The 15,432-nt window shown below is 36.9% G+C and overlaps 1 long non-coding RNA gene across 1 annotated transcript; it reads left to right on the forward strand.

Annotated features, from left to right (window-relative positions):
• The first annotated feature begins 7,085 nt into the window (after nt 1-7,085).
• On the forward strand, nt 7,086-7,595 carry LOC121642296. Its single transcript, XR_006010866.1, has 3 exons — nt 7,086-7,111; nt 7,222-7,395; nt 7,511-7,595. It is a non-coding gene; the product is annotated as an uncharacterized LOC121642296 (long non-coding RNA).
• Nucleotides 7,596-15,432: the final 7,837 nt, after the last annotated feature.

The raw sequence follows: 15,432 nt of genomic DNA on the forward strand, positions 1-15,432 counted from the left end.
CTGTAATTTTCACCTGCCTTAATTTACTTTGTATTAATATTCCTATTTATTTACTTTTTGTGACCGAGACCGGTGGTTCCATCACCACCACAAGTCTTGCAAATATTATGGGAATGATTAGTAGATAGGACCACACAGATTAATTAATTGTTTTATTGAATGTTAAAACAGGGAAAAGTGTTTGTTTGTTTGCAGAGGGGGACTGGCCATCCTGCCTGTGGAAAAGAGAACTTAAATTAGTATTTTAACATTTAACAACATTTTGATACTCGTTTTTACTTTGATCTATGTCTAATTGTGTAAAGCTATAGGCTCAAGAAGGAAATGGCCATACTCACCTCTTGTCTTCATTGCAGGGCAGGAGAGGTAAAAGAGGGAAGTAGGCCTAATTTCCTGTTTAAGAGTTTTCGGAACAAACCATGTCAACGAAGAGGGGTGGGAAGTAGTTTACATAAATTAAATGTGTATTTGAAGCATGTTGTAAAATCATTAAGTGGATTAAGTTTAAGTATGTATATATGTAAATATTGATTCATGATGTTTGCTTTACAGGTGTTATTTTTTTATTTTTTATTTTTTCTAACTTGTCCTGTCCAGCATCATAGCAAGCAAAATGATAATCTTGTTGCTGTATCGTGCTGAACAAATTTGCTCTGCTAAGGGGAGGCCTATGGGTAGGGCTCCTCTTGATAATCTGATTCATTTATTTCTTTATTTACTTTGAATCATGGAATCTATGTAATCTTGCTGGACCTGACCGAAGGGGACAGAAAAAGATGGAAAATGGCAAAAAGAGCAAAAGGGGAAGAAGAAAGGAGACAAAAAGATCACAGACAGAAGGAAACGACCCTTCAATCCACACCATCACCAGACAACAAACTGTTACACCTGTACATGAACACACCAGAAAATTTCCTACAACTTTTACAAAAGCAGAAACACACACACAGAACAAACAGGGCTGCCAGTCATTAAGAGTTTTTAAATAATAACCAGATCAAAAAGACATAACAGCGACCAGATACTAACTCACAGGAAAAATACAAAAAAAAAAAAAAAATTTTAATAATTATCGCTTAGTATTAAAACCCACTAGACAACTCAGTGACTGTGTCAGCATGCAGAGCATGAGAAACAAGGAGTGATCAGTGATGAAGAGTGGTGAGTGAGTTCATGCAAATGCGACCACGCCTCCACGGAGGCCAGAGGCAGACCAGGGCCTGGGCTGGGCCCTCAGCAGCAGACCCGGATCACCAACCCAAGCCACCCCACCACAAAGACGACTCCAGCCCCACCCAATGGGCGGCAGAGGAGAGCCCCAGCAAGAGCCCCCCACGGTCCCGGGGCACGGACCCCAGCGGGCCAAGATCAGCAGCCACCGGCCCCGCCAGGGACCGGCCACCCAGGGCAGCCCAAGCGAAGGGCCCAGGGCCCCAGGAGCCCAGAGGCGGCCGCCCCACCCCCCAAAGGCAGAGGGCCCGCAACATGCCTAGGAGGACCAGGCCCCCCCAGACAGCCACCCGGCGTAGGCCAGCACACACCCCGATGTTCCAGCCGCACACCCCGGGAACCAGGGTGCTATCGGCCCCCTCCCCCCACTCCCCACCTACTTCAATCTGCACCCCATATAACCCCACACTCACAACCTCCCCCGCGCCGCACCCAAAATCACTCACCACCACACAGTCACGCCACACACCACCCACCCACCATGCCCCGTGGGGGACACCCCAGGCGGACCAGCGGACAGCGAGCCCCAAGCACCCCCCCTTGACCCAATCCCCACAGAGCCAGCAGCCCACCAGCGCACCCCCCCCCAGCCACACACAGGGGGAGCAGGGGTGTGAGAGGTCCCCAATACCCTCCCCCTAGCTCCCCACCCCTGACTGTTTATGTTGTGTGTGTTGTGTGCAATTAAAATTGAGGGGCAGTGACTGCAATGAACCGGGAGCCGGGCCACCTAAGTGGCCCCGCCCGCCATTCACCGCATGCCATGCCCCCCAGGTTTTGTTTGTGTGTTGTGTTTCTTGTGTTTTGGTGTCTCGGTGCAATTAAAACTGAGAGGCGAGTCGCCACGGGATGCATCCAAGGAGAACACTGAATGGTCTCCTCCGTTCCACCCCGCATGGCTCCACGCCTCCCAACTCCCTACGTGTGTGTGTGTGAGACAGAGAGATACAGGTGTTATTTTAAGTAAGATATTTTGTGGATATGTTTTAACTTGTATAGTCTAGTCCCACTTCAACAGGTGGTTCCGGCTAATTACCTGCAGCAGGAGGGTATAAAAGCCCTTAGTTGCTCTTTAGAAGGTTGTTGACGGGTGTGGTTAAGACATGTAATAAATTTTGCCAATCCCAGGCTTAAATGGACCCAAGTCTCATGCCGTTTTTTTAAAAAAACTATTGGGATCGTCGGCCAAATTCACACTTTTCCATATCATTTTACTTTAATTTTATTTATTTAGTGCTTTTTAAAATGTCTCTCCTGCTTTATTTTTATGCTTGTAATTATTTTCTTTATTATTTTCCCTTTACATTTTCTTAGCCCCAAAAGTATTTATTACTGTATTTTATGTTAAATGTTTTGCATTTTATCTATTTATTTATTTATTTATTCACACTTTTTGTTTAAATCACCCTCACATTTACATCCTCATTATTTCCAACCTTGCTCGTTTTCTTCCTCTATTTATTTCTCCAAGCATGTTTTTTCTTTATGCTTCCTGTTTAGATTTCTGTATGCATTTCTGCCTCATCATGTAAATGAGGAAGGCGGTCTTTCAATGCGGCAGATCCTTGCCTATAGGTCAAACATTAACAATATTCATTTTTTATTTTGACAGTTGTGGTCCTCCATAGCCACGCAAGTCAACGTGGCCATTCAATATGTGAAAGTGCAAATGGCCAAACGGTGCTCAATCAACAACAAACATGTCAACAACCCTGGTCTTGACCAGGTAATGGTCAAGTAATGGTGGGTAATGAACAAAGTCCACACTGTGGTGTATGTCTCAAAATATTAGTATCTGACAGTATGAAGCCAAAAAAGCTACAACGCTACTTTAGAACGTATCACCTACACACAAAAAACGTCTGTTGATTACTTTAGAGATAAACAACTCAACTGTTATAAATAGTATTTGTTTTACCAAAGCATCACCCATCTCATCAAAGGATTAACTCACCTTATATGAAGTATTATGCAGTTTTTGGGTCTAAACTGCACAATAAAAACTATAGCGGAGGAACTATTACTTCTCTCTGACATTGATATGGTTTTAACTAAACTGTAATTAATGAAGTAGCAGCCAATAAACTTAAAACAACTTATCTGACAAACAATACTAATTCTGTAGCAAATTTCTTTGTACAGTTTGTCAGTGTGGGGGTGCACGTGGTACTGTGATTGGGAGGGTTTGACTTTATTGTTTCTATGAAAAGGGGGTTTGTGTGAGTGTGTGAGAGGAATACAAAAATTTTCATTTTTAGTATAATTTTCTAACTATCTGAAACTTATCCCTGGCTATCTTTACTCATAGGACTGTTACAACAGCAGTATACCTGTCTCATAGCTTGATGCAGGACCTCCATTTTTAGTCACAATCAAAGATATTATTACAGTTCTTTCACGCTGATCATCTTCCATCCAGGTTCAATGTCTTTGATGTAAATTCTTTTTATGCCCAATCGTGACACCTTCAACTGTCACAAATAAATCTGTTGGTTAACGTATACTTCCTTTGTCTCTCTTTCAGCTTTGTTTGAGAGTTTCTTTGGCATTAAAGTCAAAATTTGTTTACATTTTCCAGACACAATAAAGACTGTCAGTAAAATCATTGAAAATAATTTTCATATGTTTCACAAAGAGTCAAACATGTTAACAAGTTACAGATTAAAGTCTTTGTTACAGTTTAGAAAACTTCCTCTTGAAAATGCAGCTATTATTTATTTAAACTTTTATTTTAACTAAAAAGGGTGTAAGATTTACATAAAGCTATTTACTATTTAATTCTAAATACATTTAATGAATACATTAAGTTGTTATCAACAGTGAACGACCCTGTGAGGACTAAGACAACTAGTCTGACATCAGTGTGACGACTTGACTAAAACTGCAACACTATCATCCATGAACAGGGATGATCGCCCATCTGATCAACAGTTTCTATAACCTGATTCATAAAAGTGAATAAAAAGGTCTCATATTTGTGTTATATTCTTCACTTTGTCATTTTATGAAGGCATGTCCAAAACTCCGTACACCCGTGCTAAAAATCATCATTCTGTAAAAAGACCTTTTCAAAACACAAAAATCTCATGGGCTTTACCCATTCATCCATCCACCCATTTTCTATACCACTCACTACTTACATGTTGTTGTAATCTGATGTTAGTGTTAGTGTACAAAATGGGATGACATTTAGTGGTGCATCTAGACAAATGTAATCAGTGTGACAAGAAAAAGTTGACTACACAATGTAACTGCAGCTCTTTTAAATGAACGATGGGAACCGATTCACAGCTGTGAGCCGTTCTTTTTATAAACAAATTTTTGACACTGCCTTCATCAAATCAAACTTTATTTGTAAAGCTCTTTTCATGCCATAGGCAACACAAAGTTCTTTACATGATTAAAAACAAGAATTAAAACACAAAATGAAATCTTTCACACACTCACACGCACACATGTATACACACACACACGCCAAGCCCAATCTCCCCCATCTCCCTTCCAGCTAAAAATGATTGAATGAATAAATAAATAAGTAAATAAGTAAATATGAAGAAGTTCAGTTGAGTAAAATGAAAATAAATAAATAACATTTGTGATATCATAGAAGTGTGATGTCCAACACGTTCCATCCATGTGACGCATCTATGGGCAGAGAGTATTGCTTGGAGACAAATACTGTGAGTTCTAAACATTTACTAGAATTTGCACTGACTGCTCAGGTTTATCCTTTATTATCTATATTTTTCCTATAATTTTTTATCTTTTATATTAGATTTCATATAGGTACATATTTTGATTGTTTGTCATTCTTATATATTGTGAAATTAAACCAAGTACCAGGGATTAAGCCTTCTGTACCTTTACTTAGGAGACCAACGGGACAGGTCTCTCATAGGAACCCCTTGCAAACCCAAAGTGAAACATTGCAGCGATTGTAGCCCCCTAGTGGTGAACTTACAGGCGGGTGCGTTGTACGTAAGTCACTGGCCTACTTTCATGAGAAAGATGTAAGGATTTCGTTCATAGCTATAAAGGTTATCTCACATTTACCTGGTAAATATGTTTGGGTCATGTTTATCTATTTTATTTTATTTTATTTTTTATTTACTTACTTATTTACTTGCTTGTTTATTTTTGGTTATTTCTTTTGCCATTCTGCAGTTTGTGAAAATGTTTCATTGATTATTTAAATGATTTATTTTTGACTCCAGGTTAATATTGTACAAATTTTGAAATGAGGACATTTCCTTTGAAGAGGAGGAGGTATGTAACATGATTTATTTTTCCCCAATTTCTGTAAAATTAATTTGATAAATATGCGTTACGTTAATTTACATGTTGAAGTGTACGTGCGCAGCTATTATTGTGCCGCGAGTGTGCATGAGTAAGCGCACTAGTCGTTTGTGCGCATACACGTGCACATGCATGTACTAATGGGCGTAACGTTCGACTTGTTCTTTGATGATGTAACAAGGCAGAGGATTCTAAACCTGACATTCTGTTTTTAACATTCTGCTAAAAACTCAGAAACTTTGGGAAAAACGTTTCTCTGTTCAGCATCGATTTCAGGATTATTTCAAGTTATAACAAAGTAAGTCATTTTCACAGTTATTTATACAGTAGCAATAAGAGTTTAAATTGTTTTTTTATACATTTCCTATCAGAAACAACTTAAAATCTGTTTGTAGATTTTCTTAAAAACACTGTTTTTTTATTTTTGCCAATATCATTTTGTTTATGTTCGTGCAAATCCCTCCAGCTTTGCACGAACATAAACTTAAAATTGCACTTGTTTTCAAGCGCAGTTTTAAGTTAGGCTGCTTGTTTTACTAAATGTAAAATCATATTGTAATGTTTTATCGTATAGTGATGACAAAAATCAAAATAGTTTAGACACAGAACTTAAAAAACTGTCTTATTGTATAAGAATTTATCTGCTGAGTTGTTTTTGATATTAGGTTAAAGATGAGGAAAAAAGCAATTAATTTATTTACTGTGTGTCACTAACCATTTCTCCATTTTTCTCTTTTGAATTACAGTCATGTCACGAAGAAGCTCTAGACTGGCATCCCTTGGATATTATGAAAGTAATGGTCTACCAACCATTAATTACAAAGAGACACCTTGGAGGTACGTTAAAGTAGTAATATGCATAATCTTTTTTCCAGCACTGTTATTTGGTTTTCTATGTAACAGCTTTAAAACTTGTAACTAACCTAAGTTGTATTTGTCACATTCAGATCACGTAAAAGGCGAAGAGTTCGTCCTCAAGTCCCGGAGGAGATGATATCTCCTGTAGAAGACGAGTTCCCCGTCTGCAACACTTTTGATGCAGAAGAAGAGTGCAGTAAAATAAAACTGCTACTTTCTATGTTATATGTATTTTTAATAATCTTCAGTGTTGGTAAGTAATCACCTCTCTTTAAAGTTATTCAGCAACCACTATTTGATAGTTTTGTATCATGTTTATTTTTTTAAATTATGTCACTAACCTTATCATTTTATATTTCCTCCACTAGGACTTGCATTTCTGATTAGTGCAATGAGCATATATCGCCCCGAACAGTATATTGAACAACCATGTTTTCAAATCATGCACAAGGAGAATTTTAAGTTAAACTGGAAAGAACCAAAAGCAGAATTTCTGCCAAATGTTGCTCTGGCATCACTAGGTAAGTCATCATTATCAAACACAACGTGGAACTTTATATATATCACACAGCAATAATTTGTTACTAACTAACTTTATTTGTATGTTTTGCGTGCAGGAGCAAACGTTGTATCTGGCAGGACCTCAGCATCATACAATTGGAAGAGGCCATTTTTCTGCAAACTTTTTCGAACATGCAAACTAGTTTCTCCAGGAGTTGTCATACAGGTATGTACTACATTCAGAAAACATAATGATCAGTGATTATTCAACTAAATCTAACAGTATTTTTTATACATTAGACTTACCAACTAACCATAATTTCTTTTTCTGTTCAGGGATCATCAGAGCTGCTTCCTGGAAACTGCTGGTCCTTTGCTGGTCAGCAAGGACACATTACTATTAACCTGTCTCACAAAGTTCCCATCAGCCATGTGACTCTGGGTCACATATTGAAGTCGGTGTCTCCATCTGGCACCACACCAAGTGCACCTAAGGAGTTTTCTGTCTATGTAAGTCACCAGTCTCTTCATTACTTTAATACCAGAATCCTGCCTAACCCTTTTGTAACTTAACAGATACACAGAAAACAAAGTGTTAACCAGAAGTATATCTTTTATCTTCCAGGGAAAGAAAACAGTAGAAGATGAGGGAACTCTTCTTGGAACCTTTACATATGATAATGATGGAGACCAGTTCCAAACTTTTAAAACAGAGGTAATTATAAAGCTATGCTATCATGCACGTGAGCATGTGCATACATAAAATGTATCCAATCTATTGCTTTATTTTCCGCTTCTATTTACACATCACACTGACACTAACACTCATTTGTCTTTTTTGTCCCACAGGACCATAGTGAGGACATGTTTAGTTCAGTAAAGTTAAAGGTGAACAGCAACTGGGGCAAGCCGGAGTACACCTGTCTGTACAATGTCAGAGTACACGGGATGATAAGTAGCCCATACAGTAACCAGAAAATGCTAGAGTAGAATAAAACACACAAAAAAATATCAATTTAACAAAACAAAACAAAACAAAAACCTAAAAGATCAACGAGCAACGGGTTTAAATACACAAAGGACAACTAACAAGAAACAGGCTAAGTGAGTTAGCTGAAACAAAGCAGGTGCATTAATGACAGGAAGAAGGAAGCAAAACAGAAAACACAAGGAAAACCTACAAAATAAGACAAGAAAAACAGAAAACAGAACAATCAATCAATCAAAACCAGAGACCCTGGCAGGTAGGATCCAAATGCAGGACTGAGATGAGAGACCAGCACAAGGAGGATAATCTCTCAGACATGGAAGAGGATTCAAGCCCAGAATGTAAAAAACAGGCAACTACACCATTACACACTACACAGCACACACACACACACACACACACACACACACATATATATATAAGCTGTGATTAATCTAACCAATAATTTTAATCATTTGACAGCCCTGTGTATGTATCTAGTGTGCTATGACATTGTTTGTGTGTCTATAATAACGTGCAATGGCGATAACAATGTCATTATGACATTATTATTGCTATTAACTTGTGCTTATCCTTTTCTCTCTCAGCAGGTGTCCCTGGCTTACCTTTATAAGTATACATGTATATTGTGTGTTTTGACAGTATAACTTGTGCTTTTTTCCCTCGCCAGGTATCCTGACTCAGCCTCATGGTGCTTGTTTTGTCTCTCTGTCCTGTCCTCTCCATCCCCAACCGGCCGAGGCAGATGGCCGCCCTCCCTGAGCCTGGTTCTGCTGGAGGTTTATTTTTCTTTCGAAAGAAAGTTTTGTTTCCTCTCCACTGTCGCCCACGTGCATGCTCAGGATGGGGGATTGTATCGAAGATAAGATTCGATGCAATCCGTTGGTTTCCTTGGGTCCAATTACTAATTGGCTCATATAAATTAAAACTTGGACTAAATAAAATATTTAATTACTAAGTTTAATGGTTGTCTCTGAAATCTTTTTTGTTTATTCCTTTTTTTCTCTTGTTAATATTATGATCCCCTGCCACTTACCTGATAGAATATGAAACAGACTCCACAACAACACATTCCTTACTTATGCAGCTCTGCTCTGTTTACAATATTTCTTTTACTCTCGGTTAGAGTAACAAAAAAACTTCATGTAGTGTCCACTAGATGTCACTGTAATCAGTAGATTGAAACTATTCTTACACGTTAGTTTTGGCTGATAATACATATATTTTACAGTTTTAAGAACATTTAGGCTTTATCTAAATCAGCATTTACGGTACATTTTTTAAAAATGACTTGTGAGTAGGGTGATCTTTACTGAGCAGTGATCACAAGCTGCTAAGACCCGGGACTCGAACCACTGCTGACTGTGCTGAGGAACAGCAAATATAGAGCCTCATTCGCCAATATTTTTTTACAAATCTTCTTAAATTTGTTTTAAAGTTGGATTAGAGAAGTTGTTTTTATGAAAATCTTCCATCAGATTCATGAACATGTTCATAGACTGTGGAATTGGTCGTATCTTTCCTCTTAGATTGGTGAATACAAATCTGTCTGTGAGGGACCGAGGCCAAGGATGACGAGAGCACAGGAGGTTTTTTAAAGAAAAAGTCTTTTGACTGGTGATTGGTGAATACAAATCCATCCTTAGCTAAAAGGATGGACCAGCCGGCCCTGCTTTGCGTAGGTAAACACCTCAATAGTACCTGTATAAGGTTGTGACTTACTGGTGTGCAAACAGACACAGCAATTAGACAGACAAGGAAAAATAAATAACAGAATGACAAAATGATGAATAATTATAAAAAAAAATAATGATAAAGATGTGCAGTGACGCATGGCTCAAACCCATCTTAATGTAATGTCCTATAGAAGATTTATTTTCACAGTACTATAAGCAAACAATATATTTATTATATCATAATATTACACTCAAAAGGACGTCTGTCTGTCTAGCATATACTAGCATTTAGTAACAGCACTGATCTATAATTTAAACTAACAAATACTCTGTCTTTCTCTGGATGATTTCTTTGCTTTACTGAATTTGGAAAGCCTGGAGTAAAAAGGCTCTTAACATCCAAAAAAATCATCTGTACCTACAGAGAAACTTTCTAAACCAATACTGCAGTTCATAGCATTTTACCTGTATGCAGAGGAGGGCCAGTATGCTACACTTTAGTGCAGGATTACCACCTGCCCTGCAGGTCATAGATGTGTCGCTGCAGCAACACACCTGATTCAAATGACAGCTTATTGTCAAGTTCTGCACAAGCCTCCTTATGACTCATTAATAATGTGACTCAGGTGTGTTACAGCAGAATAAAACATGTCAAATCTGCAGGACAGTGGCTCAACAGGTCCACAGTTTGTGATCCCTGCACCTCAGGAGAATCTTAATCTTTTAAATGGCTTGAAATAACTATAATATGCTTAGCTACTGAAAATATTCATTTGAAACTTTTTTTAAATTAAATAAATTAACCTCAGCATTTTAATTAATTTAGATCCGGTGTTTGCAGGCCCAATAACAATTACATTCCTACATAAACATTGCGTCTGTGTACGGTAGGGCGCTGGTGTATGTAGGTGATGCTGGTAAAATGTGGTCTCGCATTCGAGATTAGCGTTGCGGATATATACTAAGAGAGAGAGAGAGAGAGTCCTGATCATGGAAATATTGGCACTATAAGTTTAGTAAGACATTAACACAGAATTAGCATTCATTTGTCAGCTTTATGGTTTATTTATTTATTTTATTTTATTATTAAATCCTCCAGATGTGATGCAGCACAGTGGACAGCAGTGTTGCTTGTGGCGTGCTGTGAGCGTCCATACAAAAAACACTTTATATGCTTTCTTCTGGAGTAAATGTTTTTTTTTCCCCTTGGCCAATTAAGCCAGTTAATTACATATAGTGTTAAAATAATTAAGAAAATTAACAGTTAAAAATCTTCTGGCTGTGCCATGATCAAGCAGCAGACATGTGGTTACAGGTCCAGGTTGGGTAGGAAACATTTTAACATGAATAATGTTTCTGATTAAACAAGCTGCATACAGTAGCAACAGATTTTATTTATTTATTTGTTTATTTGTAGTAACCATATTTTTGACTACACTACGTGCACTAATATATATGCGCGTCCACATCACGGTGCACGCCCGACAAAAGCTTGCCTAAAAGCTCCGGTGTAATTCGAGCCCTGACTAGAAGAATATAATTTGCACGCAAGTATTTCCACAGCATCTGAGGCAGCAGTGGTACAAAAATATTGAATAAAAACATACCTGTGAAGATCTGAGCTGTATCAATGGGAAGATAACTGTATTACATGGAAATAAAGATTTTGTAAACAATTGTTTTAGTCTACTCAGAACACATGTGCTCACCATACATTCCTCAGTAGTTGGAATAATTGCATACATTTCTGAAAGCAAAAGACTGTACACCACTTATACATGTATATACATCAGGTTATCAGCAGCCTAAAGGGTCACCAATGAGAATAACATAAAGCCTGTGAGTGCTCCAGCCATGCAGGACTAGTACAAGTTACTGCAGAAGATTCTCTTGGATCCTAATTTGAAGGTCTTAGGAAAACTGTCATATTTTTTTATGCGGGCCCCTCACAGGCCTTTGATATGCCTACAAGACGGAGAGGAGGAATGATACCAACTGAAATACAACTGAACTAATTATATAACCTCTAGTAAAAACCCAGTTTGGAACTGTCATTGATCAGTTAACCATCAGGCTGTGTTTACCTACACAGCATATTTTAGCCAAGGAGGGAATATTTGTTTAACTTTTGGAATTTAACCTGAGTAAATAGTGGATCCACCCATGATAACATTAAATAAAAGTGTGAAACTGTTCTAATGTTGTCTTCCATTGCTGTCATGTATCATATTTTCTGCAGACCTTGCCCCTTTATTTACATATGAACATCAGCGATATCATTATGAAGTCAGAGGATGCCATCTAGTGGTCTCAAATAAAAACAGCAGACTCTGAGCTCTCTTCAGCATTGTCCTCTTCCTTCATTTGCATCTCTTTCTCATTTTTTATGCTCCTCTGTAAGTGAAGCAGGAGAGTTACCAAAGTGTGTCTTTTTTGACTAAGCTCTAGACCACGAGGACCCATAAACCCACAGGACTATTTGAAATAGGTGCATTGTCTCAATATCATTTGTGCGAACAGATAAACAATTCACAAGCAGATGTGTAATATTTACAAAGTACTAGTGATAGTACGACTAGCAATACTAGTAACTAGTTGTCTGAGTAAGGCTTGTTAAGGCTTGTTACCAGACAACAAATATAATAATCACTGACAACCATTTTTTCCTTTCTCCAAAGTGTGTGTGGAAAAATAAAAAAAGAAAAAGAAAATCCCAAAATCGCTATATAACGTATCACAAATTTTCATAAATTTGTTTTATCTACTTATATTAGATAAATTACCATTAATTTTCAAATTTCTATTACACTTAAACTATTAATTACATTTTAATCATGAATATTCTAGATGATGGTGGAATATGAGTGTCACCCCTGTTCAAACTTATTTAATTTGTGAAACAAAATATATTATGTGATTAATTTTAGAATCACAATGATCAGTGATTGTCCACTGCAGTGGTTTAAAAATAACTCAAGGGCGTGAAGGAGGTGTCTGCTTATACCATCAACAAGCCACCAGGATTTAACTTTTATGTGTACCAGCACACCACCGAAGGAGTTGCAAGTCAAAAAGGTTAGAAAATATTAATTAAATATTTGGCCAAGTAATGTCATGTGTTTTATCAGGAATACTCATCGTAGGCTATTTTAGGCTAACAGGGAGCAGCAATCAACCAGCAACGGATGCCATATTTGAAAAGTTACTGTAACATTTAATAAATAGGTCTTACAGTTTTAATAAAATAATACATTTTTTTTATTAATGGCAAAGACTTGTTGTCCCGGTTAAAGTTAGAAAAGCAGGACTTTACCGGTTCAAACAAAAAAAAGGCTTTATAAGCGACTTGTAACTGTTTCCCGTCTTTCCCTTCGGAGTCCTTCAAGTGACTCACAGGCACGAAACGTCAGCTGTTGCCTAACAACGTCACAGCCAATCACAGCAAGGCGTTCTTCCCGCTGATCCACTCCATACTCAATTAAATAACTGCATCAAAACGTCAAAGAAAAAAAGAGTTATAAATCACTTTTTTTCTTGAGTATTCACATGTCTTTTTTATTATCTATAAAATTTTCAAAGCCAGTTCACTTAAGATTAAAAATGTTTAGCACGGCAGTATGCTAGCTATTAGCTGAATTTGGCTGAACAAATATATATATATCGATAGATAGATAGATAGATAGATAGATAGATAGATAGATAGATAGATAGATAGATAGATAGATAGATAGATAGATAGACATATTTAGATATAGATATAGATAGATATACATATTGTGGAGCACAAGAACTGTATTGTGTGTGCAATGTCATATAAATTAAATGTAACTGAATGTAAATAACTGCCATATTTGAAAAAAAAAATTGGAGTAAAAACAAGTTTATGTATATGTCAGTTTTTATTACATACAACGGCTCTTTAAGAAGATTTAAATGTGTGCATCACAATAAAAAAAGGAAACAAACCTAAAGAAGTGTCTTGTAGTCACTCTTTGTGGTAAAGCTAACGTAGTTATAGTTTCAGTTCCTTTCAACCTATACGCAGTCAGGTTTTTCCACTTTAGTTGAGATGCTGACAAAACCACAAAACATCCTGTGATGCTGTAATAGCAAAAATAAAAAATTCCTGATGACCTTTGTATCACTGACAATAGGGTAAAGTTGAGAACACGATTCCTTTGTGAGATAATTGTCATGATTCAAAAGTAAACAGCAATATTTGTTTGCTGATGACATAACTCATAATTTTGTGCTTCTTATGTGATGGCACAGTGTTAAATCTTTGACCTCATGGTATGTAATCAATGATTTACATAATATCAGATTTCAATTGGAGCTGAAAACAGGGAAGTAATTTGATTGTTAAGCAGATGATCTCCATGTTTAGACCTTATAAGGTTAACAGAGGGATCATTTTAAGTATTTATGTGCTGAGTTCTGTATTTCATGTGTGGTTGGTGCTGTATCAGTGACTAAGCCCTAATTACTAAACCTTTGAACCCCATAGCATCTTTACAACTGCATGTAATTGCAGGATTAAACGACGTCACCAAAAGAGGAATGGCAAGCACTGTACTTGACTTGGCTAAACCATGGATATGAACTTAATTTAAATATTTGATATAAACATACTACATGTAACATTTTCTTGAAACACTCAGAGAGCACAAACATCTGCCAAGTTGTTTTTTTTTGTTTGTTTGTTTGTTTGTTTGTTTGTTTGTTTGTTTTGTTTTGTTTTTTTTTTCTCCCACAGCTCTAAATTATCCATATCTCCCCATAGTACAGGCAGTAAACCGGATCACACCTCAAAATCTAATCACTTTTTCCTTATTTAATTTCTGAGATTTCCTGAAAATTTTCATAACTTTTTCTGATGCTGCTGAATACATGACCTCTACCTTGGCCACCTACCCTATTTTAAAATAACAAAAATAATAAAAGAGTTCCTTTTTGACAGACAAAGAAAGTGGATGCTTCACTTGTTCTTTGGAATCAGATGTTAAGCAAGGTAAAGGTCAGGTAAACGTTAGGGGGTGGCCCATACATGTGTTTTCTTTATCCATAACTTTTAGCAACTCTGTTCTAGGGTATCTAAGTGATTGACAGAAAGACTCAGTGGTTCAGTGGCTACAAGTAAGGGATGTTTTCATGTTAAAATGTTTCCTACCCAACCTGGACCTGTAACCACATGTAACCACAAGATTTTTAACTGTTACTTTTCTTAATTATTTTAACACTATATGTTATTAACTGGCTTAATTGGCCAAGGGGAAAAACATATATTCCAGATTGCCAATCTACGCTTGTTACTTATGCAAGTTGGGCCACTACATTGACAAAAACAAAAAGTGAAGTGTATTAACAAAAAAAGTGTATTAACTAACTTTTTTATATAATTTGGGGTTGTAAATAAAGTTGTTAAAGCTGCACTCCAACCAACTACAAGAATACTAATGAATTTAGTTTTCAGGCTATTGTTCAGAATTTAATGTTCCACATACAATTAACTAATAATAGTTTTGTGCACAATACTCTTAATAATGAACTGCTGCTGCATACTGTGTTTGTATATCACCCTAAACTTAATTTAACTACCTATCATGACAAACAACATAACGCATTGGCAGAAAACTCTGTTTGAAAATTAAACATGTCTATGAGCAAACTTCTTCAGACCTAATAATTATTACATTAATGTAATATTGTTAATATTGTAGGCAGGACAATGTACAATAACATTTCCGTTCTTTTTTTCCTGTGACTGAACGCAGCACAGAATGTAGGCTCTTCACCTTGAACATGTTTTTGATCATAGTGCAGCATTTATACAGCATTATCTATCCAGCTGCCTACCTGGGTGATAATATTAATCTGTAATAT

Source organism: Melanotaenia boesemani, chromosome 6, assembly GCF_017639745.1.
Source record: "Melanotaenia boesemani isolate fMelBoe1 chromosome 6, fMelBoe1.pri, whole genome shotgun sequence".
In the NCBI taxonomy this organism is placed as follows: domain Eukaryota; kingdom Metazoa; phylum Chordata; class Actinopteri; order Atheriniformes; family Melanotaeniidae; genus Melanotaenia; species Melanotaenia boesemani.